At 43.1% G+C, this 26,638-nt stretch overlaps 1 protein-coding gene and 1 pseudogene across 1 annotated transcript in view; both read right to left on the bottom strand.

Moving 5' to 3' along the window:
• GRIA1 (glutamate ionotropic receptor AMPA type subunit 1) overlaps positions 1 to 26,638 on the bottom strand; it is a 348,095-nt gene that overhangs the window by 166,941 nt on the left and 154,516 nt on the right. The window lies entirely within an intron of this gene.
• On the bottom strand, positions 21,925 to 22,827 carry LOC128050387 (adenosine deaminase-like protein; annotated as a pseudogene).

Below are 26,638 nucleotides of genomic sequence, written 5' to 3'. Positions count from 1 at the left end.
GCTAAATCAGTGTTGTGTGCGTGTGTGTGTGTGTGTGTGTGTGTGTGTGGAGTACCTCTAATAAAACATTTGTGCTCCCTGAAGATGTGTAGTTCTACAGACAGGGATTTTCTCTTTCTTTGTTCCATCTTTCTTCTAACTACTTGTCCACCCTTCCAACAAATGTTTATTGTGCACACAGGGGAATACAACACTGAGAACCTTCCATCATGGAGCTTAGGATCTAGAGAGGGGAGAGAGCTAATGCATGTGTCAGCAAGATCGTTAGGATCTGAAAAGTGTTAGGAAGGCAATAATATGAGATGATGGGAGTGTGACTGGTGGGGCTACTTACATACAAGGGTGAAGGAGACCCTCTCTGTAGCAGTAACCTTTGAGCTGAGAAAATGAATCATATGGAGGAGCTGGCCAGGCAGAGGGCCAGGGAAACAGTTTCAGGTGGAAGGAACAGTGATCGCTGCTCCACACAGCTCCAGATGGGCCTTTTTCAGAATAGGAGTCATCCCTTGGTCCAGGGAAGGCAGAGAAACTAGCTAATTATCTTCATAAAATTAGGTAACCATCTTACTAAGAAGGTATCAGCCAAAGGAAAATGAATGTGTTGTAGACACAGAGAAGATAGATGTCAGGCATATCAAACCAACTGATGTCAACTACATTTCTATTTGCTAGTATTTTACAGTACAAGTCGAAGTCTAAGACCATATTAGGAGCTCCATAAGAGTCACAGCCATCTAAACACCACGTCTATCTGTTTCAGTCATTATTGCCTCTTTCCTTTGGGCTAGACGCTGTGCAACAGAGTGGTGAATAAGATAGATGATGCCTCTGCTTTCATAAAGCTCATGTTATTCTTTACAACCCTTAGAGGGCATCACACAATGACTACACAGTATTTCTGGTAAATGAGAGAATGAAGACTGATTGATTAAATGATTAAAGATTAAATGAAAGATTAAATGATTGAATGAATGAATGCATATCATTCACTTATACTACTTGATACTATTTTTCACAATTGACCTAATTTTGCTTCCATAGCATTTCTTACATTGGGTAGATTTATTATTTTTCTTTGTATTATCAAATGACTTTTTGTGTATGTATATCTTTCACCCACAATTAAGGTGTAAACTCTCTTGAAGGTAGAAGCCTTTCAACTCTATGATTTTTCTTGGCATGTTCAATGAGATGTGTCCTGTATACAGCTGGATAGGGAATAACCATAAATGTTTGGTGATATTGCTTTGTTTCACAGTCTTCTAAATTAAGATGACCATCTAGCAACCATGAACTTGGGGAATATCCATTATGCCCCACCTTTGGTCCAAATTCCCCTTGCTTCAGCCCACTGATCTCTGTCACTCCCTGTTATCTTAGGCCAATAGAGAATGAGAGATCTTCTCCTGGGCTGGTATCTAAAACCCAGCCGCCCTTAATATATTCCACCTGCAACAGTCAGTCTCCTTGGCCAGTGCTTCCTAGGCAACAAGATTTATGTCCCATTACATGACTCAACCCTTAGGTTTTCTAAAGGATTCAAAATGAGGGCATTTTCACCCTTATATAGCAAACCAGGTAACCATTTAGTATTATGGGCAGAAGATCTTTCAGAGATAGTTCATATAATCACACACACATACATATGTGCTGTTCCCCTTGCCTCTCACTTAACCCAAGAACCGTTGTAGGATAATAGATTGTTGGTGCTGAAAGGTACTTGGTCTTGAGGGCCTTTTAACCTAGAAAAAAGTCTCCTAAAAGATGTCTGTCTGCCTGATTCCACTTTGAAGTCTGTAGAATTTAAATGTGCTTGGAATATGCAAAACCTGATGTCAAGGTCACCCCTAGCCACAGCTAGAACCTCCTGAAGATGGTGGGATACTGGAGACTTCTCACTAACTATCTGTTCTGGGTGGCTGTCCCTACTTGGGGAAAAATGCTATTCTTCATCTTATTTATTATTATAGCTCTGTCCCCTATTGAGTGTTTACTATGCACCAAATCCTGGTCTAAGCACTATCATTTACTTCCCACAACAACCTTATAATTTTTTTTTTGTCCTATTTCATGCATGAAGAAGCTGAAGCTCAAGAAGGTTAATTAATCTCTCACAAGTCATTCGTGTGAGAAGTGACAGAGTTGAGATATGAATCCAGGTCGGTTCCTCTCCCCTGTGCCTTGAACCATATTAACTCTGGTCCCCAGAAAGTCTGTCGTCACAAACCAGAGCTCTCATTTCCCTGATGATAGCACCAGGCAACACTGAATGCTCACTGTCCGCCGGGGACTCTGCTACCAGCTTTGGACGAATTACTCATTTACTGTCCTTTCGCTAGTGCAGAGGGATTCAGTTCTTATTGCCATTTTATGGAGATAAAAAAAACTGGGGCTAATTTACTTGCCCAAGGTCACATAGCCACCAAGTAGGAGATTCAGCCTCTAAACACAGGAACTCTAGCTTCAGAGCCATTGATCTGCTTCTCTCTGCTGGGTGGCAGCAAAGGAACAAAGCGTATCTTAGGCTTGGTGGGCCCTACAGTCTCTGCTGCAACTGTTCTGTGATGCTGTGGTAGTGTGAAAACAGCCAAGGACAATAGGTACATAAGATGAGTGTGAAACTGTATTTACCATGTAAACCTTTATTTGCAAAAGCAGACATTGTGCTGGATCTGGTCTGTGGCCAGCTCCTACTCTGTGGGCTTCTGCTACTGGACAGCAAGAAGGCTGAAATGTTGACATTTTGTGAGAGGTAGTAATAGTTCACAGTGCATTATATGAGCTTTGAATCTCTCACATCCACTACCTCTTGAGACTACCCAGTGGGCAGGTAGGGCAGGATTGATGACCCTCGAGCCCACACACAGATGAAGCAGGGACACAGGTGTGAACCCATGTCTTCCTTTCCACATCTTGTGGTTCTTCTGCAGGGGCTCTGGCAAGGGAGACCTGGGCCTCGAGAGGCCAGGGGCCTTCAGAGGCTTCCTTAAAAGGGGATGCGCATCACTGAGGCTGCACCCTTCAAGGCCAAGGCTCAGGCACACAGAGGGGATTAGGCAGGAGCACTTGGTCCAGGGCTGGGGGAGGGGCTGGACAAGGCTGGAACTCGGATTTGAGGATGAGGTCAGGGCTCATTCTTCGGTCAAGTTCTGGGGCCAAGGTCAAGGCTGCAGACCAGCGCTAGGGCATGTGCTCGCTCAGCCTCATTTGTGGGTGGGAGGTAGGGTTAACTCAAAGTCCAGGTAGAGATTACATCTATCTAGCTCTGCTGCTGTGCAGCCTTGGGGAACTAGCACAGAAACCCACTAGAGCAGAAGGAATGAGAGTGAGACACTAGCCACAGAGAAGGGGCTACCGGAGAGATTGGCCTCATAGTGTCCTCTGCCTCTGGCCCAGGCACCACCCTGTGCCACCTCCCCCCGCATCACAAAGCATCTTCTGCTGGTTCATGAATGAACGGTCCCTGTAAGGAACACCAGGTAAATCATTCCAGAAATGAAGCCAGACTCACCCTCTGACGATCTTGATTCTGTTCCCTGGGTGAGTGGGAAAAATATTTTGTCGTTTGCTATTCTTCTTCTATGAAACTCATGCATATAAATCAGTTTTCCTAAGCCAAATGGCAAGCCTGCAATGCACTGCACACCATAAACTTGACTGGCACCTGCCTATCAAGGCAAACCTTCATGAAAATCTGCAGATGACTGCCTGAGGGTGCCCTATATCAGTGAAATTCATTTTTCTACCAAGAGTATAGCTACTGAGGAGGGGAAGGACAAAAATGAAGGAGGAATAAGGCTATAGAAACAAGAAGTTCCAGCTCTCAAAACTGTATGACACCACCAGGAACCAAATTCTACCTTGCCTGATATCTGAATTCACTTCTGACTCTGCCCCTGGCTGAATTCTTGAGCTGAACCCTAAGCAAAGAGAAAAGTGGATACAGAAGAAAAGCTCAACATTTTTTTTTTCTTTCCTGCTCATCTAATCCAGGTTTCAGAAAAGCATAGTGAGTTTTAAACAAACCCTCAACCTGTAGAGTCCAACAAGGACATGAAGGTCAATCAAGAATTTACCAATAAGAGCACTTTGAATTTTAAGCTCCCTGCCTACCTCTCCTTGGGCTTCCCAGGTGACTCAGTGGTAAAGAATCTGCCTGCAATGCAGGAGATGCAGGCTCTGTCCCTGAATAGGGAAGTTCCCCAAGAGAAGGAAATGGCAACCCACTCCTGTATTCTTGCCTGGGAAAGCCCATGGACAGAGGAGCCTGATGAACTACAGTCCATGGGGTTGCAAAAAGTCAGATACAACTTAGTGGCTGAACAACAACCATCTCTCCCACCACATCTCCTACCCAGGCCATGCCCCTTTTGTCTATCCACACACTGGTCTTTCTTTCACCTTTCAGGATAGTCCAAAGTTTGTTTGCCCTGGGTTTTTTTTTTTTTTTAATTTTTATTTTTACTTTATTTTACTTTACAATACTGTATTGGTTTTGCCATACATTGACATGAATCCACCACAGGTGTACATGAGTTCCCAATCCTGAACCCCCCTCCCACCTCATATCATCTCTCTGGATCATCCCCATGCACCAGCCCAAGCATCCTGTATCCTGTATCAAACTTAGACTGGCGGTTCATTTCTTACATGATAGTATACATGATTCAATGCCATTCTCCCAAATCATCCCACCCTCTCCCTCTCCCTCAGGGTCCAAAAGTCCGTTCTACACATCTGTGTCTCTTTTGCTGTCTCGCATACAGGGTCATCATTACCATCTTACTAAATTGCATATATATGTGTTAGTATACTGTATTGGTGTTTTTCTTTCTTTTTTTTTTTTAGAATGTATTCTTAGTTTTTTATTTTTTTTTAATTTTAAAATCTTTAATTCTTGCATGCGTTCCCAAACATGAACCTCCTTCCCACCTCCCTCCCCATAACATCTCTGTGGGTCATCCCCGTGCACCAGCCCCAAGCATGCTGTATCCTGCGTCAGACATAGACTGGCGATTCAATTCTTACATGATAGTATACATGTTAGAATGCCATTCTCCCAAATCATCCCAACCTCTCCCTTTCCCTCAGGGTCCAAAAGTCCATTCTACACATCTGTGTCTCTTTTGCTGTCTCGCATACAGGGTCATCATTACCATCTTACTAAATTGCATATATATGTGTTAGTATACTGTATTGGTGTTTTTCTTTCTGGCTTACTTCACTCTGTATAATCAGCTCCAGTTTCATCCATCTCATTAGAACTGATTCAAATGTATTCTTTTTAATGGCTGAGTAATACTCTGTTGTGTATATGTACCACAGCTTTCTTATCTATTCATCTGCTGATGGACATCTAGGTTGCTTCCATGTCCTGGCTATTATAAACAATGCTGCAATGAACATTGGGGTACATGTGTCCCTTTCAATTCTGGTTTCCTTGGTGTGTATGCCCAGCAGTGGGATTGCTGGGTCATATGGCAGTTCTATTTGCAATTTTTAAAGGAATCTCCACACTGTTCTCCATAGTGGCTGTACTAGTTTGCATTCCCACCAACAGTGCAAGAGGGTTCCCTTTTCTCCAAACCCTCTCCAGCATTTATTGCTTGCAGACTGCCCTGGGTTTTTTGCACATGCAGTTCTCCCCTAGAAAGTTCCTCCAAACCCTCTTCAAGTGACTGAGTCTGGAGTCCTTAGGTCTCCGCTTTAGTGTTCTTTCTTCAGAGAGGCTTTCTTTGTGCTTTTGCCCTTTTATTCTCTATACCAGTGCTGTGTTTATTTCCATCATAGCTTATTTCTGTCTTTAATTATCCTCTTTAACGTTTTGTTTATTGGCATCATTTCATTTCTCCCAACACAGCAGAGATCATGATTATTTCATCTCCTGCTTTAGTCCTGGCATCTAGCAAGGTACGTGGCACTGGGGACTCACCATGACATTTGCTGAATGGAATGGATGAGTGAATGACCAAACTGCCCATTCTCTATATTACCTTTAGCAAGTTATTCCCCTTCTCTGGAATTCATGTCCTCATTTGTTTAAAAAAAAAAAAAGTGAGATTCATTTACCTATAACACTCTTTCCACCTCTAAAACTACACATTTTCTTATTTGTCATTTTCCAGATGGGAATGTTGAGGCATGAAAGCATGCTGTGCCCAGGGATGAGAACTCAGGTCTCCTAGACAATTTCCAACTGATACTCTTTAGCAAAAGCCCAGCCTCCTCCTCTGCAGACATGCCTCCCCTCCAAAACCAACTCCCTGGTATTTCGTTCCCTTTGTTCCAAAATTTGAGTCACTTTTCAAGGTTTCTCAAAACATGAAATAGTTTTGATGTTTCATCCATGAAATAGGATGAAATAGCTCCTGCTAAGAAACAGTCCAGACTCCTTGATTTCTAAAAGAAATTCTGAGAATAATAGCAGTTCTGACTGACTAGGGGTGCTCTCTTTGTATGCCTCCCCTAAATTAAGATCCAAGAGTGTGTGTGGGAGGGGAGAGGCTGAGATTCAAACTCATTCTGGGGAAAATAGTAAGTGAGGAAGGAGAGAGTAAAAGGCACAGATACAATGCAGAACTGCTGAGAGCATTTGGAGAAAACATACTCACGAAGCTGCTGTACTAGGTTTTTTTTTTGTTTGTTTGGGCGTAATGCACCCACAGGGCTCCATGTGGGAGAGTCTCAGCGGCCCTGATCCACCCCCAGCCTCATTTCTTAACAGCCCACTGAATGCTGGAGACCACAACCGCAGGACTAGGTCTTCATACCTTTGTAAACATTCCTTACAAATGCCCCTCAGCACTTGAAAAACTCCTACACTTCCTTCAAGACCCCAGTTAGATGCTGACTCCAGTAGGAAGTCTTCCAACCCTTCCAGAATAAATGAATTCCTTCTCTGAGCTTCTGCTGTGCTTTCTTTCTTAGTACTCTTCTTCAGTTCAGTTCAGTTCAGTTGCTCAGTCGTGTCCAACTCTTTGCGACCCCATGAATCGCAGCTCGCCAGGCCTCCCTGTCCATCACCATCTCCTGGAGTTCACTCAGACTCACGTCCCTTGAGTCCATGATGCCATCCAGCCATCTCATCCTCTGTCATCCCCTTTTCCTCCTGCCCCCAATCCCTCCCAGCATCAGAGTCTTTTCCAATGAGTCAACTCTTCTCATGAGGTGTCCAAAGTACTGGAGCTTCAGCTTCAGCATCATTCCTTCCAAAGAAATACCAGAGTTGATCTCCTTCAGAATGGACTTGTTGGATCTCTTTGCAGTCCAAGGGACCCTCAAGAATCTTCTCCAACACCACAGTTCAAATGCATCAATTTTTCGGCACTCAGCCTTCTTCACAGTCCAACTCTCACATCCATATATGACCAGAGGAAAAACCACAGCCTTGACTAGACGGACCTTAGTCGGCAAAGTAATGTCTCTGCTTTTGAATATACTATCTTGATATTCTATAATTTCATGTCTATCTCTTCATCAGACCGTGAACTTCTACAGGGTGGGGCTGAGTCTAATTTGTTTTTAAAGTCTCAAGGCCTAGCCCAGGTCTTGATAGAGTAGATGCTCAGTAACTGTTGAATATATTTGGGTTTTCTCACCTGTGAAGTAAAGGCAATAAAACCTGCCTTACCAGTTGTAAGATTATCCAAGTCCTTACATTCACTATAAAGGGTAGTATACACATCGATGTAGTACATCATCTTATTCAAATTACATAACTTAAATATAATATAGCCTGGAGAGGATATTATTATTCTCTTTATCCAGATGAGCTTCCAAGGGTTCTGAGTCTTGCTTTAAGTAGCACAGTCAATAAATATCAAACTAGGAGAAGAAAACCGATTTATTTGACTTCTGGGTTCCCCCCTCCCCCCAAGATTGAATCATAAATACCTTTCAAAAATTAGCTGTCAGTTTGGTCATGCTGATTGATTGACAAGAGAAAACATGGATAAACGTCCTTCTAAAGATGCCACGAATGTATCTACTATACCCCCAGCCCCCAGCGGCCTAGTGCTGTGCCACTGTTCAGCATACACAGTTCACAGCAGGCACAGAGTCAGTTCTTGTGCCTGTGGGTTCCACATCCGCAGACCAACCAACTATGGATTGAAAGTACTCGCAAAAAAGAATTGGGAAAGCTCCACAAAGCCAAATTTGAATCTTCTGTGTGCCAACAACTGTTTCACAGAGTTTACTTGCATCAGGTGTTGTAAGTAATCTATAGATGCTTTAAAGTATACAGGAGGATGCACAGAGGTTATATGCAGATACTGTGCCATTTTTACATAAGGATTTGAGCATCCATGGATTCTGGTGTCTGAGGAGGGTCTTGGAACCAATCCTCCACAAATACTGAGGGATAGCTATATTTACTACTTTCTTTATCATTTTCCTGCATCGCTGCCTCCATCTTGCTCTCTTTCTCTTTTCTCACCCTCCTCCATTCTTCCCATAGGAGCCAGAATGTTCTTTTGAAAATGGAAATGGGGTCTTGACATAGTCCCCTTGAGTTTTGAGAGGGTCCTCAGCATGTGTTCAGTAATTTTTTAATATTTATTTATTTGACTGTGCCAGGTCTTAGTTGTGGCCTGTGAGATCGAGTTCTCTGAACAGAGATCAAACCTGGGCCCCCTGCACTGAGAGAGTGGAATCTTAGCCACTGGACCACCAGCGAAGTCCCTGTCAGTAATGTTTACATTGCCTTGCACGACCTGTCAGGGTCTGCCTTTTGTCTGAACCCTGGTGATCTGAACAGTTTCATTCATCCTCTCCCTTTCTCTTATCCACTCTTGCACCTTCTCCAACATACTAAGGCTCCCTGCTAGGCTGTCCCTCTACCTAGAACTCTTCTCTCCTACTTTTGTCTGGCTGGCTTCTTTGCATCTTTCAGTGACCACCCTAAGTAGGTCATCCACTGTACTCTGACACCTCATTCAGTTTCCTTCCGTCATAGCACTTTACTCAAATTGTAATTGCAGCAGAAATCCTTTCATCTGATGCAATGAGGGGCTGCTATTAGATTATTTGGAAAAGATGGTTAAAGTGAAGAATTTCAAAAAATGATTCATCATGAGGATTTTCTTCTAACTTAAAACATTTAAGTGCACACACATTTATCAAACTTTTATGTAGCGGGAGCTTGAAGACATCACATTAATGTAAGCACAGAATTTTTTGTGTCCCCCCCCCACAGTCTTTTATAGTTTCCTTGCCTATACCTAGCATTATAATGTTTTTAGTGATTCATCTTTGAGCCTTTCAAAAGCATGTAACTGACTTTCCAGAGAAGTAAAGCAACTTTCTTTTTGCACTCATATTTTATATAACTTCTAGTTACATGGCAAAAATACAAGTAAAACCCAGAATATAAATAGGTTTGGAAACAAATGGAATGGATTTCTAGTCTGTCTCCAACAAAGCTAATATGATCAGAAATATAGAGGCTGATCAGAGAAGAGGCTACTGTCCAGAAGGTGTGGGGTTTACAGAGATCATGGAGAATACAGGTCAATCTAGAGACATGGTTGAATAGAAGAAGTTGGTCGTGAGAGACTTCAGTGAATCTGATGGCTTGTTGGCTTGTTGATTATTGGTCCCTCTTTTAGGGTGTACAGTTGTGAGGGCAGGGCCTCTTTCCCTTTTTCTCAGCCTGTATACACAGCATATAGCATAGTCCTCGGCATTAGGCAGTACAGTCCATGCCAAGTAAGTGAATAACCAAGTGGGTGGACTATTTCCCTTCTTAAGTGAAGAATTTTGTTTCCTCAGCTGTGAGAGGATAGGTGTGTACTATACAAGCATGGTCATTTTCAGCTCCACATTCTGTTACCACTAACTACATCCAGTAATCATTTCTATGTTTCAGATTCTGTTTTTCTCCATACTTTATACACACACTAGAGCATCATACTAGTGACCGTCTTTGTACCCACACACCTACTCACCGCTACAGCCACGCCAGTACCTACTCTCCCACCTGTTGGTTTAGGATAACCCACTCCCCCTGCTCTTCCCTTCAGAACAAGTGAGGAGTTAGCAAGACCAGTTTGGGCCATGGTGCCACAGCTGCTGGCTTTGTTTCTTTGATGTGATAGGCAAGCCTGGGGCAGCTTTGAGTGTGGGTAGGATGGACCTCTTTCACACTGAAGATTTGAGTGAAAAGCTTGAACCTGCCTTATTTGGGAAATTAGGCAAAACTTCTCCCCTCACCCCTTCATTGCCTTGTTGTTTGTTGTTTAATTGCTAAGTTGTGTCTGACTCCTTGCGACCCCATGAACTGTGTCCCCCTGGACTTCTCTGTCGGTGGGATTCTCCAGGCAAGAATACTGGAGTGGGTTGCCATTTCTTTTTCCAGGGGATCTTCCTCATCCAGGGATCAAACCCATGTCTCCTGTGTCTCCTGCAATGGCAGGCAGATACTTTACCACTGAGCCACCTGGGAAGCCCCTTTATTGCCTTAGGTTAGGCATCCACAGAGCCAAGGTTAGGGGAGAGCCTCAGGAAAGAAGCTTTCAGGATCCCTCAGTGCACAGAAGCCCACCGTGTTGTTTGGTGCAACAAGGACAGAGTAGGAAGCATGGGATTTCTTTTCTTTCCTTCAGTTTATTCCTTTGCATCTCTCCCTCTCCTATCTAAGGAAAGACAGGAGCTTATTGAGGATTTGGGGGTTCTCATTACCAGCCTAATAACTCTCAACAAATGATGGTGATGATGGTGGTGATTTCTGATATTACTAATAGCTGCTGCATATATTGAGACCTTTACTGCTAGGAACTAAGTACAGATTTTAAAGTAATAAACAGTTTGAAATCTGTGTGACAGTCCTAGAAAGTATGCACTATTATTATGATTTTATAAATGGACTGAGGCACAGGTAGGTAGAAGTCAGAGAACTGATAAAGGTAGAGCTAGCATTCAAACCTACCTATGTCTGATCCTACCAGGTGAGTTACTATTAAGCTAAAGTACCTTGCCGTATATCTGACCATAATATTCACTGAATAATTAACGTCATCATAAATAACATCATAAGCACATTATATATGATTCAATACAATATTGTTATATCATGTATCACATATGATACAATGCAATTGTATAATTGTATAATTAAAAATTTATTTTTAATTGGAGGATAATCATGTTGTGTTGGTTTGTGCAGTACAACAGCTTGAATCAGCTATAAGTATACATGTATCCCCTCCCTTTTGGGCCTCCCTCCCACCCCGCCCCATCCCACCCCTCTAGGTCATCACAGACCACCGAGCTGAGCTCCCTGTGCTAGAAAGCTGCTTCCCACTGTCTGTTTTATACACGATAGTACTGTTGTTTTGCATGTATGTCAGTGGTACTCTCTCAATTCATCTGCCGCTTCTCTTCCTCTTGCTGTGTCCACAAGTCTGTTTTAACATCTGCATCTTAAGAGGAATGTTCTAATGTGAAGAGGAAGACAGACCCATGATTCATGAATAAAAACTGGACATGAGGAAAGGAAAGAAATTCTAAAGTAGAAGTATAGCCTGTTCTGTATACTCAGAGGAACGGGTGAATGCTTCTCGAGAGGGAGCCTGGCGCAGACATAGGATTCTACCTAGCCTTCTTGCCTGTGGAGCCCAGGCGCTGCTTTGAAATCTCCTGCAGCCTGGTCACCACCACCAAACAGCTGGAGCTGTCATGTGAGATGAAAAGCCTTTATATCCTTGATCTCAGGGGAGCAAAAGGCAAGCGTTAAGGTCTCCTCATTTTTATCACTGCTCTATGATGTTGGTCATCACAAACGCTTCCGACCTTCCTTCTCACTTCTTTAATTCCAAGGCCATTTAAAGTGTTTTCAGTCTTCTTGCCTCTCTTCCTGTCAGCTGGTCTCCAGACTGTGAGGCCCCAAGTCAGTACGTGGTATGTAAGCGGCATCCAAGGAGGCTTGCGGGAGTGGTAAGTGTGTGTCCAAATGGACCTCCAGGGGGCTGCCCCTGCTAGCTTTACCCAGAGTCAGGAGGGAGGGCCAGGGGGGTGAAGAGAGAGAAGGAAATGCTGTGACCTTATCAAAGCCTGGGTCTGCAGAGCAAAGGCACAGAGGTCACGGGAAGTCATATAGGGTGCACTGACCCGTGAGTTCCCACACTTAGGGTCTAGTGCACAGACCCACCCCTGCCTGCCTCTCTACAGAAACTTGACAAATGCTTTCCTGTCTCTGGCCTGTGTGGTGCTCCTTGGTAAGACAGAGGATTTGGTTCTAGTTCCCTGCAGTTCCAGTGTCCTCTGTTGAGTCTCAGTAGCATGGTGATAAACAGGAGACAGAGCCAACTTGGCTATGAACAAGGCAGGACTTTGCTCGAGAAGCTGGCTGTCATAATGGCCCTGTGGCTTCACTGCTGGATCTGAAAGCACCCCAAAGAGTGTACCCTCCAGTGCAGAACCTTACTGCATGAAGAAGTGAGAAAACGAGACCCAGTAATTTAGTCCATTGTACGGACAAGAACACCAAAACACAAACCAAAAAGGCAAAACTGTGATTCAGGAGTGGACAAAGGTGCTGGCTGTGCAAGAGTCTGGGGAGAGGGAAAATGCACCCGGGATGAAGACAAGTGCCAAGGAATATGCAGGTGCATTTAGTAAATTCTGAAAGTTGTCCGAATATCCAGCAGTGGCTGAATAGTCACGTGTTGTCCAGATGAGCTAGATAATGTTCAGTGCATCAGTAATCATACTGCAGTAAAAGCTATCATTTATTATTTGCTAGACACTTGCATTACTAAACATTTGCCATAGTTAATTTCTTTATTCCCCACAACAATCCCATGAAAAAGATACTAGTATCTCCTATTACAGATGATGATACCAAGATTTAAGGTCACACAGACACGGCAGATCCGGAAGTCAAAATCAGATCGTTCTGAACTTCGACTCTGATGTTTGCAGCCATTCTGCCTTCAGAAGAGCAAACATAGACAATCTGACTTTTTCTTTATACTGACATCCCTGAGATGAAGGGAATTTCATCTCAGCCCTTTCACACCCATTTCAGTTCTTCAAGATTCCACTCAAACACCACCGTTTCAGTGTTAACCCCAGTCAGAATCCACCCATCCCTCTCTGAGCTCCCGGAGCTCTCAGCTTGTACTTTCATTAGAGCTCGTGGCACTTTCTGCCTTGTGTTGGAGTTAACTGTAGAGTGGATCCTCCCTCCACTCTACGCCCGGAGCAAGTTGTTTAGACTTTCATATGGCACTTAGCGTCTGGCGTTAATGCCAGCCAAGCCTGGATTTGTCTCCTGTCTCACACAAGGAGCACAGGGGCCCTGTCTTAGGAGTGGTTCTGTGTGCTTGGCACTTAATAGGGCTTTGGGAACAGATGCTTTCTAAGTGAGGCTGGTCCATGCAGCTGGTTCCTTCATTCTGTCTAATCTATGAGCTGTGACTCCCCCTCCACTGACACCCACACATCCTGGTGTACTTTTCCGTGCATCCTCAGTCAGGGTCACTGAACAATGTCGGGTAGAGGTCGGGGGCTCCTGTGTGGAGTGTCTCTCAGATCACAAAGAAGGTGGTTAATTCCACTTTCCTCATGCTGCTTTTCTCCCTCTGATTTTCTCTCTTCAGTGGACGCCTGTCCACTCTTGTATCATCAGAATTCACTTTAGGGAAAGGACTGCTTGTCCTGTTCTCTCACTCTAGAGTTAATGACTTCCTTCTTCCTGAGGAAGAAAGGCTCTGATCCCTATGAAAAAATCTTTAGAAATCATTTTTCAAAGGCAAGTGGCCACCAGGGCCACCTGGGACACTTAGGTTCATACCCTTATGTTCAGTCCTGGCTGGATATCTAGGTGGCTAAGAGCACAAGGTTTGCCATGGACAGACTGGACTCGGCTCCCCACTCTCTTGGGCAAGTTAATGATGAACTCTGAAACCTTTGCTTCCTCATCTGTGTTACGGAAATAATGGTGATACCCACCCAATGGGGTTGCTCTGAGAGTTGAATGCGTTGAAAATGTATTGCTAGCACAGTTCCTGTCTCCCACTATGTCTGTTGCTATTGTCGCATTATTATTGTTGCTTTGTAAATGGCAGCATCTGGTAGCTGAGAGAGATAAGAGCAAAAAGCAGTGGAAAATGTGACCTCTGCAGTTAGTAGGAGATGCAAAATCACATGTAGCTTCTAGTTGGGAGCCTAAGAATAGCTTTAGTTAAGTTTCTGCTTAAAATAACCTGCATGCTTCCGGGCTTTCAGACTCAAAGATGCTTTAAGGAGCACCTATATCAGTTGTGCCATTTTACAGAAAACAAAAGCTCCGAGAGGGGAATTGATGTTTCTAGGGTCGTGCATGCATGCTCAGTCATGTCCAACTCTTTGCGACCCCATGTACTGTAGCCCACCAGGCTCTTCTGTCCATGGGAGTCTCCAGGCAAGAATACTGGAGTGGGCTGCTATTTCCTCCTCCAGTTTCTAGGGGAAATCAGTCAAAAATCAGTCATGCTAGGGCTCAAACTCAGATCTTCTGGTGCCAGTCCAGTGTATTTTCCACTAGGTATCCCTTGATTTGGTGCCCTTTTCTTACCGTATCCCTTAAGCTTTATCACCAGTTCCTATGGTAACCTGGACACCATCTGAAGATGCTGCCTTGGACAGTATGGAGAAGATGATGGTAACATATCTTACTACACAGACGTTCCTGAGATAAGTCTGTTTCTTTATGCTGGGATTGTCCCTTAGTGTCACGCTTACATGGGCCAATTCTGCTGAAACTAATGTGCCAATGCCTATATTAGTGTTGAGCGTTAAGGGTCTAGTCCTTTCATTCAAAGCTGTGGCTGAACTCAAATGCTGATGAGAACTGTGTTGGCATTCTGGGCATGAGCTTCAACAGTACAAAACATGAGGAAAATGGACTACATTTGTCATTCTCTACTTTAGAGAGCACAGTCAAGGCCCAGCATAGATAGTAGAGATGAGAAGTAAAGCCTTGAGTGGAAACTCCCCAAGGTGTAACTGAGGAAGAGACCCCAGGCCTGACCCATCAGGTAGCCCTTATTCATGGGACTCTCTGGACAATCACTCTGCCCGAAACACATGCCTAAATATATACACCTTGCACTTTACCACCTTCAGACTTATCATGCTGCTCCTTCTGCTTTCTTCTATTATTTAAAAATATATAGAATTTGTTGTAAATAATACGGGGAACTCCACCTAGTGCTCTGTGACAACCTAGAGGGGTAGGATGGGGTGGGAGAAGGGAGGGAGGTTCAAGAGGGAGGGGACTTATGTATACCGATGGCTGATTCATGTTGATGTGTGGCAGAAAGCAACACAATATTGTAAAGCAATTATCCTCCAATTAAAAATAAATAAATTCAAAAAGAGTATGTAGGAATTTCCTTGGTAGACCAGTGGTTAAGACTTCACCTTCCGATGCAAGGGATGCAGGTTCAATCCCTGGTTGGGGAACTAAAATCCCACATATCTTGTGGCCAAAACACAAAACAGAGGCAATATTGTAACAAATTGAATAAATAATTTAAAAATGATCCACATTACAAAAGCATTTACAAACAGAAAAATATATAGAACTTTGTATCATTGAAATCATGTTTACATCCCCCATTTTACTGAATTGTCATGACAATCCAGTGAGGCCAGTACTTAGCACTGCTATTTCACAAGTAAGAAATTGGGAGACCAGAGGCATGAAAGGACTTGCCCACGGCCACAGGGCTCATCCCTGAAGTCAGACCTTCTTCGTTCTCCAGTTTCCAGTCAGTGGTTTTCCACGTGTCACAATCAGTAGAGCCACCAGATTGCCAACGGGAGCTTGTCCAGCAGATTGCCTGTGTTTGAATCCCGACACATACCCCTTTCTTCGTGGCCTATTACTTAAGCAGTGTATGCCTCAGTTTCTTCGTGTGCAGAACGGGAATAATAATCACAGCCTCAATATCAAAAGACTGAGAGGAATAAAGGGTTATTGTGTGCAAAGTGCTCAGAACCGTGGCTGGCACAAAAGACCTGCTCGGTAAATGTTGCTATAGAAACTAAGTTGTGTCCTATCTGAATTCCCTCCCTGACAAGGCTCATCTGAAATGCCGTGAAGTGTGAGTCTGACTTTTTGTAAATAGATGCAATTTCTGCCTCTTTTAGACCCTATAATCATTTGTACTTTGCTCATAGCACACAGTATGTTCTGCTGTGCACCAGAGATAACTGTAAACTTGTTTTTCTCTTCCACTCGCCCCTTGCCTGTGAGTGCTGTGGTTCAGAGAGAGAGATCTGATAGAAGCATATCCCCTGTGATGCCTGGCATGATGCTTCATGCCAGAGAGGAAGAAAGTTGGCAAATTCTGGTTACACCAATTTCAGTTGAACCCAGAATTCCAGTTCCCTTGAAGATCTAGAATGTTAGGGTGGAAAGTCTCCTTAGAGATGAGCGTTAGTCATTCAGTCATATCCAGCTCTTTGCAATGCCATGGGCTGTAGCCCGCCAGGCTCCTCCGTCCATAGGATTCTCCAGGCAGGAATACTGGAGTGGGTTGCCATGCCCTCCTCCAGGGGATCTTCCTGACTCAGGGATCAAACCCGAGTCTCCCACATTGCAGGCCAATTGTTTCCTGTCTGAGACACCAGGGAAGCCCAGTCCTGCACTAACAGCAGATCACTGGGCTGCTGGGAGGAGGAAGATACTTGTCAAAAGTCATATAAGATGACAGTGGCAGAAGTAGATATAGAAACTGGAACTTGTTATGACCCTCAACCCTGGGCTCAACCCAAAGCACTACACTGTCTCTCTCCCTGGAATGAAGGAGGAAACAGCCGTGGACCTGGGTTAAAGAGAAGGCTGCACAATGACGCTCATAGCTAAGCTTCAGCACCAGAACTGCTCAATGGGTAGGGATGTATTTGGGATACATGTTACAAAACCAACCAGGGGTGAAGGACGTGAATCAACTGCACAGCCACTAAGGCAGTTTCTCTGAACTGACTTGGTATTTCGCTGCTCCATGAATGGATCAGGAGCCCTGCAAAAGAGAACCTTCAGGGTTCAGTGTATTCAGTATGAACCTTTAAATGGTTCTCTTCCTCTTTCAGAACATATAATCTAAACTAGAGACCCCCCAGCCTTGGTCTCCAGGGCACCTTCTTCGTGTCGGAATTTGTACCTTAGAAGATGCTAAGATACAAAGATACACAGTCTCTGCACATTGAGTCCATTTCTTATGGTTCTCCAGGTGATTATCTAAAGGTGAAGTCCTTATCAGCCTGCACCCCAGAGCCTGTTTTCCACAGACGGCTGTCATGTTTTCTTTTTCTCCTTGTTGAGGTTTCAGATAATGTTTAAAATGTAAAATGAATCGGAGATAATTCTGCACTGGTCAGCAGGACTTGGGCAGAGAAATGTTTTGATTCCTGGTACTGTCAAATCTCTTCTCCCAATGTGAGATAAGGTAAATAAATCTTAAGGTGATAAGCTCCCCCATCATCTCTGGTGTAAATGCTTTGGGGGAGGAGGACCAGTGGGAAGCCGGTTCCTGATAACTGCAGGTGGGGGTTAAGGGAGCTCTGTCAGCAGGCAGAGCCCTGAGGTGGGGGACCACTGAGGCTTACACCCCAGTTGTTCAGATGATGAAACCCAAGGCTGCCCATAACTGCAAAGTGAGCATCTGATAATGGGGGCGGGGGGTGCACATGGGTTGTCCAAGTCATGATTACTGAGAGATGAATGTTCACAATTCCTGGGGAGAAATGCCCAGGTGGCCAACAGCTCTGACCTGGGATTTTGGGGGAGGTCATCTTCTTCTTTTGATCTCTATGTCCAGGGCACAAGTTCCTTCCAAAAATTGTTAATTTCAAGGATAAAAAGTGTTTTTATAACAGTTCAGTGTGAAGTTGAGACAGGGAGAAGTGAAAAAGAATTTTTGCAAAGGAAATTCATCCAGAAGTCATTTCCCATGACTCGCTGACTTGATGGTACCCATCAGATTTCCTCTGATTATTAGGACCAGTTGCTGTTGTGTTGTTACTGTTGTTTCAATCCATACATTGGTTTAACAAATATATTGTGAAAACAGTATTTGATTACCCTTCAAAGAGCTCATCTACCATCTTCTCAACAACATAAACCATGTGTGAAGCAAACTGGCACTAACTTAGTACCATCTTTGCCTTGAAGAGCCATGCTCTCAGTCCCTCTGACTGATAGTAACTTCTAAACTACTCCACAGTTGAGCCATTAGGTATGTTGAATGCATACTTTTTGGGTGGCGTTTCTAAATTTAAGTTTCCCCTAGGCACGAGAGTGCCAACTTGACACATTACGCGAACAGTGACATTTTCTATCATATCAACATCTGCCATGTTGATGGAAATAACAGAAGTAAAAAATGAAAGTGAATTGTCCTACAAACTTTGAAGCTTAGGTTCATAAGATTGTTCTTTATTGTTGTTTGTTTTTCACTGTTACACTTAATCAGCAGCTTCACTTTTTGAAGAAAACTTCATTCCCTTTCTCAATGAATGCTTCTTCAGCTCATAACATCCTCAGCTGTCACTGACTACCTCCTAGTAACATATAATAGGTGCCCACTGATGCCACAGAGCTATAAGTCCTTAAAGTCAGAGACAATCTTCCATGAATAAGAAACATCTCTGCAGGTCTGTCCCTCTTTGTGCTAAGTCCTGGAGGCAGTACTCTGCAGTGCAGGGTCAGCAAATGCATGCATGACACATATACTCCCCTATTCTGTACCCAAGGCAGACATCACTAATTGATTGTGGCATCCTTTCCTGCTGAGCCCAGCCCAGGTCTCAGAGTCCTCATCACCAGCCTTCCTGGAAGCCATTATCAATTTATCAGGATTGACAGGCTTGATAAAACCTATTTTCCAGCCTAACTGTAATGGTTAAAAGCAAGAACTCTGGAATTGGAGTGACCTGAATTCAAATCCCAACACTACCACTTGCTTGCAGGTTTTGTGACCTGGAGTACAGTTGTCCAAGTGCCCTAAATCTCAGTTTTTTCCACTTTAAAATGACCAGTTCTCTCATCCTTTGGAAACCTAAATTTAGGCATTTGTTTCTCTGAGAAACCTTTGTTTGCATAAGACTGAGTATAGCTGCCTCACTTAGACCTGTGAAAACGCCCTGAACTTGCAGTTCAAGATTTATTTTTATTTATTTTTGATTGTTCTAGGTCTTCATTGCTTCATGAGCTTTCTCTGGTTGTAGAGCAGGATCTCCTCTCTACTTGCACGTGCAGGCTTCTTCTCATTGTGGTGGCTTCTCTTGTTGTGGAGCACCGGCTCTAGGCACACGGGCTCCAGAAGTTGCAGCACAGGGCTCTGTAGTTGCGGTTCCCGGGCTCTAGAGCACCGGTTCCGTAGTTGCGGCACACGGGCTCCACAGTATATGGGGTCTTCCCCGACCAGGGATCAAACCTGTGTTTCCTGCATCAGCAGGCAGATTCTTTACACTAGACCACCAGGGGAGCCCTGAACATGCCCCTGTCGTGTTTGCTGCCCTGGTGTCCTCCAGCCCAACCTGGCCTATACTGCCCTTTAGTGAGCTGTGCTTGATCCTCTTCCAGGTTACTGGAACTCTGTCATTCTCTTTCGAGTTCCCATAACCAACACAGTAGCCCAGGAGGTCTGTCCTGGGATAATCACTTATGACAGTGGTTCTCAAACTTGAGCTTGTAGCGTATCAGTATTCCCTGGAGAGCTTGTTAAAATGCAGACTGCACAGCTCACCCCTAGAATTTCTGATTCAGTAGGTCAAGGGTGGGGCTTGAGAATTTGCATTTCTAACATGTTCCTGAGTAATGCTCATGCTGCTGGCTCTGGACCATTCTTTAAGAACCACTGCCTCATGGAATAAAGGAGATTTTAAAAAAGGATGAACTACTGTTGTCTAGGGAAGAAACTTAAGTTCTATTTGTCAGCTCCCAGATTGGTGATGATCTCCATCTGAACCCTGCAAGCTGTATTTGCAACTGATTCTCATTAAAGTCAAGGAAATTTACACATAAGTATCAGATGTTGGACCTTGGTGAAGGATGAAAAAGAGGGCTTCTAAATTTTGCTGATGGAGCTCACAATCTTCCCTCTTTCTCAGTTGACAACTAGTGAAATGACTTGATACTTTAATATCTCTCAGTTAATGTCATACTTTTGCAGGAAACTTTATATCTTCAGGAGTATTCTCATCCGTATTATCACATTCCTTTTTCCATTTTAAGTAAGTGGATGGTCCTGGTTTTTCCTTTTGCTTTTATAAGGCTCCCATTACGCTCACTCTGCGTCTGACCTTCCATTACGTATGGGCAGCAGTTTGTTTTACTCCCCAGTACCCCAGGCTCTGTAACTGCCTGATCACTTCTCCTGTCTCTCAGTAAACACAGAGCCCATCTTCTTGGACATCTTGAAGTTCCTCAGTAGAGAAGCTCTTTCCCCAGGGAAAATGATCTAATCAGCCTTTAGAAATGACTAGTATCTTTAGACTCTTCAACTCTAAATGACCAGTGTGATGGAATGAAATAACCAAAGTGTTCCAATGACTGGAGAACGAGGCTGAGTTTTGGGGTTCCCAATCTATCCCAAGACATCACTCTCATTTTGTCTAATGACCCGAAGGTACCACGGCCCTAACCCCATGGAATCATGGAGGAAATAAGCAACTGTAATGAGACACTTCCTTTTATTAAACAGTTAAGAGGGAAAACAGTGTAAGCCAAACTCCCTTTCTGACCACAGTCCTTTCAAGCTATTAAGACCTGCCCTTGGCCTGAGTGAGGTCATAGCCGTGTGTTATCTAAGTCTGCACACAGAGACAGCTGCTTGAACTTTATGAGGTCATTATTCTGAAATGCCTCCATAATTAGCATCGTCAGGAAATGGCATCTTCAAGAAAGTAGTACACCGATATAGCCTGTAAGTAGCTAAATAATTTCACATATTTTGAAAACCTTCTAATAGGTTCTATGCATGTCCAACTTTCATAACAAGAGCTAATTAAAGGATCACTTATACCAGCACAGCCACTCTCCTGTAATCCTAGTCATAAGGACTGAGTCCCATCTTTTCACATTTCTGTTTGGGCAGCCTTTAGAAAAGACTAGGTGGTTAGACATAGAACTGAAACTGGTATCACTCTTCTAGATGAAAAGATGTCTAATGATACATCACTATTCTCCAGAAAGAATAAGAGATGGCAGCCCACATTCCCAGGGGATCATTTCCTGAGAACAAAATGGCAGTCACGGTACAGAGTCTCAGCTGTATGTTTAGTGGAAAAGACACACACATTGGGCTCATATGTTGGGCTCTTCATTTTGATATTTAGCTTTTTAAAACAATAATGGAGCGTGGTTTCATCAGCTCTCTAATTTTCTGAGAATTTGATTCCTTGGTTCAGAGGAGTCACTCTCTCTCAGCATGAAATATCTAGCCTTTTTTGCCGATGCCATGAGTCTTTATACCTGAGGGCAGGACATTTCCTCATGTCTCTGTACTTTTCCTCAGAAGGGCACTTCTGCATAAAATGCCTACTCTCCCAATTTTGCCTAATAATAATGCTGGAAGACAAGTAGCACCAGCAGCAGCAGTGACTGTGACAAACACTTGAGTCCTTACAAAGCACAGAGCACTCAGCTGAGCTCCTAATGTATGGCTTCATTCTGACTTCCCAGCAGTAATTTTTGTCATCTCAACAGTATAGATGTAAAAATTAGGGCTCATAGAGGATAACTTTCCTAGGTTAACATAGTTCAAACATCCAGACTGGAATCTTAATGACCACTTTACCCTCAACTCTACTTTAAATCTTTTCTTTTTTCTAAATGACATTTGTATTCTTAAAACAGTACTTCTCTCCATGTGAATTGCAACCTGGGGGTGGGGCAAGAGGAATAGAAGGTTGTCTGAGGGAACTGAAGCCCTAAGCTTTACCCAGTGGTGTCTAGGGATGCCTTACAAAGTCCACTAGATCCAGGGATCTTCCCTCAGGGAAACTGAGAAATGTCCCATGCCTAATTCTATCAGGAGGTAGACCCAGGAATACATAAGTTTCTTCCTTTTCCTCTTCCCCTCCTTTCCCTTCCCTAATTTCCTTTCCTTTCCTTCTTCTGTCTCTTCATTGATTGCTTGCTTCCTTCCATCCATCCGTCTGTCCTTCCTTCCTTTATTCCTTTTGCTTTGGGATCTCTGTAAAATGTAATAGCAAATGAAGATATGTTTTATCAGGTTCTAAAAAAGTTCCAAGGAATATTGTTTGTCCTACCATAGGGTTTCCACCGAGGTCAAGCCCAAGAACTGTGTCCTCAGTAGAAAGGAAGTACTCTTCAGGAAGCTTAACAGTCTCTTTGGCTACTGAAGGGCCAGCTCTTCTGTTGATTGCTGTCAAATACCTAGCATCAGTGTCTATGTTCTCTTTTTTCAGACTGTTTTATAGTATCAAGTACAAATTCCATGTAAGTCTTTTCAGTCATTCCGTAGTATTTTCTTTTCTGGGTGTGTTCCTTTGTTTCAGGCACTTGACACCATCATTTGTGAATTCTTTAATAACATCTTTTGTGGTCATGAAAGTCTCTTCAGGGCCAGTAGCAAGCTGATGAATACTTTGAAACTTCTGGAGACATTCTTCCAAAGTTCTTTTCTTTCCCTTGTTAATCACAGTCATCTAGTCATGGATTTTAAGACCTGGCTTATTGTGTATTGATTTCCTCATGGCATTAGCACTAATGGATCCACTCAAATGAAAATGAAAATGAAGTTCCATTTTAGGTAATTCCAAGGGAAGGATTGTCTTCCAGGGCTGCTGTTTGTCTTCCGCCTCCATCATGACTTAGCAGGATGGTCTTTCTCACAACACTGTTATTCTTGGTTTAAACAGTATGATGTATTGGTTTGGCCAAAATGTTCATCCTGGTCTTTTTTATAAGATGTTATGGAAAAATCTGAGCAAACTTTTTGGCCAATCCAGTATTTCAGTTCAGTAAGTTTTGTGGTCTTGAATTTCCTTCAGATTTCTTTACTTCCATTCATTTTGATAAGATTAAGTGTATCATACTACCTGACCTGCCTCCTGAGAAATCTGTATGCAGGTCAGGAAGCAACAGTTAGAACTGGACATGGAACAACAGACTGGTTCCAAATTGGGAAAGGAGTACATCAAAGCTGTATACTGTCACCCTGCTTATTTAACTTATATGCAGAGTATATCATGAGAAATGCTGGGCTGGAGGAAGCCCAAGCTGGAATCAAGATTGCCTGGAGAAATATCAATAACCTCAGATATGCAGATGACACCACCCTTATGGCAGAAAGTGAAGAGCCTCTTGATGAAAGTGAAAGAGGAGAGTGAAAAAGTTGACTTAAAAGTCAACATTCAGAAAACTGAGATCATGGCATCCGGTCCCATTACTTCACAGCAAATAGATGGGGAAACAATGGAAACAGTGAGAGACTTTATTTTTTTGGGCCCCCAAATCACTGCAGATGGTGACTGCAGCCATGAAATTAAAAGACACTTGCTCCTTGGAAGAAAAGCTATGACAACATATGCAACCTAGACAGCATATTAAAAAGAAGAGACATTACTTTGCCAACAAAGGTCCCTCTAGTCAAAGCTATTGTTTTTCCAGTAGTCATATATGGATGTGAGAGTTGGACTATAAAGGAAGCTGAGCACTGAAGAATTGATGCTTTTGAACTGTGGTGTTGGAGAAGACTCTTGAGAGTCTCTTGGACTGCAAGAGATCCAACCAGTCCATCCTAAAGGAAATCAGTCCTGAATATTCATTGGAAGGACTGATGATGAAGCTGAAACTCCAAGAATTTGGCCACCTGATGCAAAGAACTGACTCATTGGAAAAGACCCTGATGCTGGGAAAGATTGAAGGGAAGAGGAGAAGGGGGTGACAGAGGATGAGATGGCTGGATGACATCACCAACTCAATGGACATGAGTTTGGGTAAACTCTGGGAGTTGGTGATGGACAGGGAGGCCTGGCATGCTGCAGTCCATGGGGTCGCAAGGAGTTGGACATGGCTGGGTGACTGAACTGAACTGAAGTGTACATGCAGCTCTGGGCTCAGCTTCATCATCATGATAGACTTCCACTCTTGATTCTCTCCTGATCTTGACCTTTGTGCCCCCGAGCATAGGGCAGGGGCAGTACTGAGCACCAGTGACAGCAGCACCCTCAGCATGAGTTCCCAGGTCACGAACAGGAACATGCAGAATGTCTTCACCATGTTGACATTGCCAGGACCACACTGCACACCACTCATCTGCTGAGGCCTTTAGGTCCACACATATGCAGTGCAGCACTGTGTGAGCACCTTACCCAACTTCTCAGCAGTTCTTTGCTTGGAGTTTTAATTAGCACCCTAAAATGTATTCCTTCCTTTGAATTCTGTGATATTCTGGTTGGATCCATATGTGGCACTTTCTACCCAAAATTCATTTATTCCATAAATATTTAGGAAATGATACACTATAGGTCAGGCACTGTACTAGCCCTGAAAGGATAAAACACTTTCCTGGAAGAACTCAGAGAACAGTGGGTGGGAAACACATGAGATGAGAATGTGGGATGAGAAGTATTACAATGAGGGGTCATGAAGGAGGGCAGAGCTAACCTGATCTTACAGTGTTTGAGAATGCTTCCAGGAAGGGGAGTCACTGAATCTGTCCTACACAACAAATAGGGTTGTGGCAGGTGAAGAATGGGAGTATCTCAGGTCCAGATCAGCAGCATATATAGACCTGGAGAGGCTGAGTGGTGTTTCTTGTGGTGCTGTCTCTGTCTCTGCTTCTACGTTCTAATGCTGCAAACACTGGTAGTCCCAACATGCCTCTCACCCATAGGTGGTGACCTTGAAATAATGGGATGAATGCATTTGGCATAGTTGATACCAGAGTCAAATGGAGCTGAGTTCAAATCCTGGCTCCACAAGTTCCTTGCTTTGTGACTGTGATCAAGGAATTGGCATCTCTAAACCTCAGTGTCTACATCTACAAATGGAGTCTAGTACTAATGCCATTATCCTAAGGGTGTTAGAAGTATGAAAATGACATAATAAATAAAGGGACATAGTACAGCATATAGACAAAGCACACCCCCAAGATGGCGAGTTTTATTGATAGTGGTAGTTGTTATGAGGTCCACCTAGATTAGGACATCTCCGTGGAAAGGAATCTGACTTATTTTTCTTTGTGAGCCTTACTGTGCCTTGACTGCATAAACTTAATAACAGGTACTCAGTGAGGACACACTGATGGATTTGTGGATGTGCCTTTCCCATTAACTCATTAAATAAATATTACTGAGCACTTACTATGTGCCAGGCGATGCTCCGCACGCTGTGGAGGCAGCAGCGAACAAGGCACTCAGCTGGAGCTTTCATCCTAAATAGAATTCTGACCAGCACTCTCATAAAACTGATGGTTGCTTATACTTCAGAAACAGGTTTGAAAAATCTCATCTAAAATATGAGAATTGGTGGTGATAATAACTATAAATCCACTTCGTGTTTCTAGAGAACCTAATTCCTTATCCTAAGTCCTCTTCAATAGTTCAGTGTTTTTCTACCTGCCATTAGGTCCTGCTTGAATCTAAAAGGATGACTTCCATTTCACTCCACAATCTACAACACAAGGTCCCTCCCATAGTCATTACCAGCAACAGACCAATTTGTTAATTTCTTCTTTCTTTTTTTATTGCACTCTGCTAGTTCTTGAGAAGCTCTCTGTTTGCATAGAAAGAGGAGTGGATTATCAATCAAGCGATTTAAGTTTTAACCTCAGTTTTGCTGCTAATCAATTTGGATAAATTTTTCATTTACTCTTTCAATGAATATTAATGGAACACTTCATAAAGACACAGCATGGCCTGGATAAGTGTTCAGGCTTTGCAGTCAGAATTGCCTGCATTAGAAACTAGCTCTGTTCCTTTCTAGCTGTGTAATAATGGGTGGGTGACTTTACCACTCAGTCTTTTTACCTGCAAAATGGGGATAATAATCATTCCCTCCTCATAGGATAGTTGTAAGTATTAAATGAGTTAATACATATAAAAGTCTTAGACCAATGTTTCTGACACTTGCAAGGTCCCAGTAAATGTTAGACACTATTACTTTCATTTTTTTAATAAGCAGTAAAGTGACTGATCTGAGACATATTTGATCATATTTAGATAAGTTACACCATGTATACATTCAACAAAAGAAACAGAATGAATAGGTTTTAAGTAAGATAACAAAATAAACCATATATTCTTCTGCTGTCTAGCAAAACATAGATAATCACAAGCAAATATTTTAATAAGCAATAGTTATTCATTTGATAGGAATGTGAATAGCTCAGCCATGATCCTTACTGTAAAAATTCACTGGATTTTTTTAATGTTTTTTTTTAAAAGTTTTGGTAAAAGTCATATAAAACATAAGATTTTAACAATATTTAACTGTACATCTCAGTGGCACTAAATACTTTCACGTTGCTGTGCAACTCTCACCATCATTTATCTCCCAAATGTTTCACCTTCCTAAACTGAAACTGTGTCCCCATTAGACACCAGGTCCTCATTGCTACCCTCGCCCCTGACCCCTGACATCTACCAGTAGGTATACTTTCTGACTCTCTGAATT

This window comes from Budorcas taxicolor, chromosome 7 (genome assembly GCF_023091745.1).
Source record: "Budorcas taxicolor isolate Tak-1 chromosome 7, Takin1.1, whole genome shotgun sequence".
NCBI lineage: Eukaryota > Metazoa > Chordata > Mammalia > Artiodactyla > Bovidae > Budorcas > Budorcas taxicolor.
The sequence above is the reverse complement of the archived record's forward strand: the minus strand, read 5'-3'. Positions and strand labels throughout refer to the sequence as shown.